Here is a 6,121-nt window from a genome sequence, read left to right on the forward strand (position 1 = left end):
GTCATCACTGTTCTGATTGGTTGATCTCTTCCAGGTGGGACTTTAAAGATGTCTTCTTGTCTGATTATTGTTTCTGGTCTGTGTGGTTTCCTGGATGTTGTTTCAATCTGTCTGACCTCATGTTCATCATTGACCTCTCCAGTCCCTCCCTCTGTGATGTAGAGCTCTGTGTAGATCTGGTTCAGAAGGGTTGGACTYCCTGCTTTAGCAATTCCCTCAAACACAGACTGGAACTTCTTCTTCAGACCAGATTTAAGTTGATGTTGACAAACTGGAGCAAAATGTTCTAAATTAACACAAGAATCAGGAAGCAAAATCAAGAATTAAAAAAAGTTTACCGTCTGAAGATGATTTATAGAAATGTGATTCCTTATGTTCAGACATCAGTCAATGTGTAATTTATCCATCAGGTTAAATGTTTTTGGAAATCCTCTTACTCTGCAGACGTTCTGCCAGCTCCTTCTGCTTCATTGTCCTGAGGAAGTTCAGTGTGATCTTCATCACTGCCTCTCTACTGCTCCTCTGTTCTTCATCATCACCTTTAAATACCTCTCTACCCCTTCTCTGACTCTCTGAGCATTCGGGGGAATCTGGACTCAGAATCTTCTGGATCTTCTTCAGCTCGTTCTTCACAAAAGTGACAATGTTTTTCTCCAGCAGCTGGAACAGAAGAATAGATTAAGGAAACATCAGACTGAAATTATGGAGCCAAACACCAGATGGATATTGGACAGACTGATAGTCCTCTAGTCTACAAAGTGCAGCATGGAGATGACTGTGAACAGAACCATGGAAAAGTAGTCATTCATGCACAGACCTTAAATATGGAGTCCAGCTGTGTTTGATGCTGCCTGGCAGATGGATGCCTGGGAACCTCTGAGCTCTGCTGGTCCACTCTGTGGAGGAACCAGGAACAATCAGGAAGGCAGGAAATATTCATCCAGCAATAATCACAGATGAAATGATGATGATGAGTTTCACATTAAAAGCCATTGAAGCAGAAAATCATAGCATCAAATGAACACAATACAAAAAATTTAGAAAGAGGAAGGTGAAATACAAGGAATGTTATTGTAGACAGTGATGGCTGTTGGCAGGAAATATCTCTTGTAGTGGTCTATTACAGCAAATTTGAAGAAGACACTGGTTGCACACACTATGGTTTTTCAAGACACTTTAATGAAAATATGACTCAGGGTTGTCCATAATTTTCTTAATTTTTTGTCCCAGTGCTTGGGGACAGTGGAAGTGAAGGCTCTGTCCACACAGGTCTTCAGGACAGTGTGGGAGATTCATTAGGTTCTGATGACTGGATCTGAGGTGATGTGGACATGGAGGAGGTCTGAGATATGTGGGTGTGTGTCCATGTGGAGTCCTTTCCTGGATGTTAGTGAGGATTTTAAAATGGATCTTGAAGATCCCTGGAAGCCAGTGAGCTCACATTATAATCAGAAGAGTAATATCTGGATGTGAGCAGTGAACCAGATGATCCAGGTTGTTGTAATGTTCCTGCTGATTTCACTAAGAACCAGCAGAACCTCTGATTGCCTATTTCAGCATTTCTCAGCTGTTCACACTACCAAATTCTTCATCATTATAATCCAGGAACACTTTCAGATACAATGACAGAAAAGTGCAGGAACAGAAAGAAAGTCCAATTAAAAGCGAGCACAGAACCAATTAGAGATAGCTACAGTCCAGATTAACCATTTCACTTTAACAAGAGAAAAGTATTTAATGGTGGCGATTAATCAGTAAGGTATAAAAGGAACCATATCTGAGCTGTTAAACATGGTCTAGCAGCATCCAGTATGCCTCAAAAACATCCATTATTTTCATTTTCCCTGCTGGTTCTAGAGAACATCAAACACAAACACAGCAAAAGCTGAGTTCACATTAAACAAATGTTGGAATAAAAGTATTTCAAAATGACTCAATTTCCACATTTACAGGACTTTGATACAACTCACCTCTCTGATGGTGGAGTTCCAGGAGATTTAAAGTCAATGGGCTGACAGATTGACTTGTTGCTCTTAAAGGACACACGGCTGGGTCCTGGTTTGAGTTTTTGAGGGATCCTAATAGAAAAAAAACGTTTAAAGATTACTATCTGTCTAAATGTAAAATAAAGAACCAAGAGACAACTAACCAGGTAGATCATAAACTTTATGTTCTAAATGATTCCCATCAGAACCGGTTCAATCCTCGAACATGTTCCTGAACATTCATCTTCCTGAATTATGTCAAGCCTTGTTTAAAGAGCAGAAATATCTGTTTCTGAGACAAACATGTTGGTTCTGAAATGACTGAGAGAACAATTTGGTGATTTTAGTGTTGAGCTCTGACATGGAGAAGAACCAGGAGTCGTTTCCACTCTGACCATCCAAGAAGGATCTATTGGAGCTTCATTCAGAACCAGATGGTCAGTTAGAGACAATGAAACCCACTGCTGAATCAGACCCAGATGAGATATTATTTAGTTTAACTGAAGAAATGATTGATAATCCACCATGTTGGATGTTTGAAGATCAAAGAACAGCTTTAGTCTGTAGTCAGATTTAGAGAAAGATGCAAAAATGAAAATGTAAATCACTTCTGCCTTTGTGTTTGTGTGTTAATATTAAAATTGGATGAAATAAATGCATCTGTTTCATTTGGAAAATTAAGTTGATTCCAAACAGAATAAAACTTTGCTAAATGTTTGTTGTTCAAAGGTCATGCCAGCGTATTAATTTGTGTTCTGATTAAGGATTTTATTTGGTTTTTGCATATTATATCTTAGAGGTTATAGCAGAAAAGTGAGTTAATCCTGGTTAAATACTTTGTTTCCTGTCAGTCATCAGCAGCAATTGTATTTACCTATAGTGTCAATAACTGGTCTGCATGGGGTATTACCACTACAAGAATGATGGTTAACATTATCTCAGGGGGAACATCAGATGGGGTTTGAGACCTCTATTGACTACAGGGATGTATAGAAACTCTGGTTTAAGACTGCAGATCTATTATAAACAGACCTGTTTCATACTATGAAGTCCTTTCATCAAATGTTGCAGTACCAGTTATCCACTTGGACTTCATTGTCTCCATGGTCATATGTTCCAAAATGAAACATATGTTCATGAAGACATCAATGACATTGTTGTAATACATATGAAAAGAAAATAACCTGACTGCTTGAAATTTAAGGGCTGCACAGTGGCGCAGTTGGTAGAGCTGTTGCCTTGCAGCAAGAAGGTTCTGGGTTCAGTTCCTGGCCCCGGTCTTTCTGCATGGAGTTTGCATGTTCTCCCTGTGCATGCATGGGTTTTCTCTGGGTACTCCGGCTTCCTCCCATAGTCCAAAAACATGACTGTCAGGTTAATTGGTCTGTCTAAATTTCCCCTGTGTGTGCATGGTTGTGCGTCTCTGTGTTGCCCTGCGACGGACTGGCGACCTGTCCGGGGTGAACCCTGCCTCTTGCCCGAAACGTTAGCTGGAGATAGGCACCAGCAACCCTCCCGACCCCACTAAGGGACAAGGGTGCAAGAAAATGGATGGATGGATGCTTGAAATTTAGGCAAATGTTCCTATGATAACAGAACCCAAAGTATCAATCCTTAGTGTCATCACACGGCCACAGTGCCACTTACAGAGCACTTATATGGTGCATTCACACCAACGCATTTTGGGTGTCGGGCACATACGATTTATATTCAAAGTCATGTGGAGACGCATCGAGGGCCTATTGTGACGGGTTTTGTGCGTCAAGTGAAGTGTGATTTGAAGCATTTGGAGTGTTTGATGCTTCCAAAGCATCTGACAAAAAAGCCAGTAACAGAAAAAAAATGGCTAAAGTAATTTTGAAGCGTTTGATTCACCTTCATATAGACTTTGAATGTAAACCAGATGCGCTTGATGCATGTAGTGCATAGTAACAGCTCACCTCTCTGATGGTGGAGCTGCAGGTGATTTAATAGAAGGATCCTTTGACCTGTTGCTCTTTGAGGATACACAGCTGGGTTCTGGTTTGAGTTTCCCATGGATCCTAGTAGAAACATTTTTATTAAAGACTTTGTGATGTTTTGCTTTAAAGATTTTTTTAGTGTGACTGAGTGTAAAATAAAGAGATGTCTTACACAATAGCACCAAACAGATTCAGGGGTGTCAAACTCCAATCTTCAAGGGCCGCTGTCCTGCAGTTAGTAGATGTGCCACAGGTACAAAACACTGGAATGAAATGGCTTAATTACCTCCTCCTTGTGTAGATCAGTTCTCCAGAGCCTAGCTAATGACCTAATTATTCATTCAGGTGTGGGGCTGGAGAGGCACATCTAAAAGTTGCAGGACATGGGACCTTGAGGACTGGAGTTTGACACCTGTGAATAGATCAACTTGATGTTCTAAATTTGTGAGTATTTGTGTGTGTGTTAATTTAGGTTTCTGTGCTTTTCAGTTGAGTCTCCGTGTTGTCCCATCTACCCCTTGATTGTCCCCAGCTGTACCTTGTTTCCCCTGATTACCTTCCCTGTGTATTTATACCCACCTATGTCTCTTGCTCCCTGTCAGGTCCTTGTCTTTTGTCACGTCTACTGTCCATTGAAATTTGTCTTGTGTCAGTTAAGTGATTTACCAGTTGCTACCAAGCTCAAAACTTGCCGCTGCTCTTCTGTGCTGCCTGGATTTTGTGTATTGTTTGTTCATTAAATACCATCATTATTCATCATAACCTGGGTCCACCACGTCTGGCTCACCATCTACAACCTCATATCATGACAAAATTATCCCCATCAGAACCGTCCAGTTATCCGAAATGTTCTTGATCATTGATTCTCCTGAATAATGTCAAACCTTGTTTAAAGAGCAGAAATATCTGTTTCCGAGACAAACATGTTGGTTTGAAATTACTTGGAGAAGTGTGGTGATCTTAGTGTTGAGCTCTGACATGGAGAAGAACCAGGAGTCGTTTCCATTCTGACAATCCAAGGACGATCTGATGGAGTTTCATTCAGAACCAGATGGTCAGTTAGAGACCATCTGGTTCTGAATGAGATTCACATGAGATGAAAAATATATTAACTGAAAAGGAAGATAATCTGCCATGCTGGATGATGTGTGAACATCAGAGATGGAACTGGAATCATAATATTTATTCATAGAAATGTTTTTCTTTCAGCATTAACCTGTCTGTAGTCAGATTTAGAAAATGATCCAGATATCAACTATTGGGAATACAAGCTTGTGTATTTTAGTATTAATAGCAGTTAACCATGATTATTTTGAGCAATATCTTAATTTTTAGGTAAGTTTGGATTAATGATTTAATCTTAAACTATTGGTAATTTCTTAATTCACATGAGGGAATGATAGACAGAGATCTGAAGAGAGCTCTTAGTGGTGACTGTTTTCTTATCAGAGGGAAAAGGGGGCTATAAATTAGCATCTGCAGAAAAGCAGTTTCTTAATTCAAGAGCGTGGGAGAAATACAGGTCCTTCTAAAAAAATTAGCATATTGTGATAAAGTTCATTATTTTCCATAATGTAATGATAAAAATTAAACTGTCATATATTTTAGATTCATTGGACATCAACTGAAATATTTCAGGTCTTTTATTGTTTTATTACTGATGATTTTGGCATGTAGCTCATGAAAACCCAAAATCCTTGTCTCAAAAAAATAGCATATTTCATCCGACCAATAAAAGAAACGTGTTTTAATACCAAAAAAGTCAACCTTCAAATAATTATGTTCAGTTATGCACTCAATACTTGGTCATAAATCCTTTTGCAGCCTTCAGTGCGGCATGGAGGCCATCAGCCTGTGGCTCTGCTGAGGTGTTATGGAGGCCAGGATGCTTTGGTAGCGGCTTTAAGCTGATCCAGAGTTTTGGGTCTCTCAACTTTCTCTTCACAATATCCCACAGATTCTCTATGGGGTTCAGGTCAGGAGAGTTGGCAGGCCAATTGAGCACAGTAACACCATGGTCAGTAATACCAGTGGTTTTGGCACTGTGAGCAGGTGCCAGGTTGTGCTGAAAAATGAAATCTTCATCTCCATAAGGCTTTTCAGCAGATGGAAGCATGAAGTGCTCCAAAATCTCCTGATAGCTGCTGCATTGACCCTGCCCTTGATAAAACACAG

The sequence above is a fragment of the Poecilia reticulata genome, unplaced genomic scaffold (assembly GCF_000633615.1).
Source record: "Poecilia reticulata strain Guanapo unplaced genomic scaffold, Guppy_female_1.0+MT scaffold_263, whole genome shotgun sequence".
Classification (NCBI taxonomy): domain Eukaryota; kingdom Metazoa; phylum Chordata; class Actinopteri; order Cyprinodontiformes; family Poeciliidae; genus Poecilia; species Poecilia reticulata.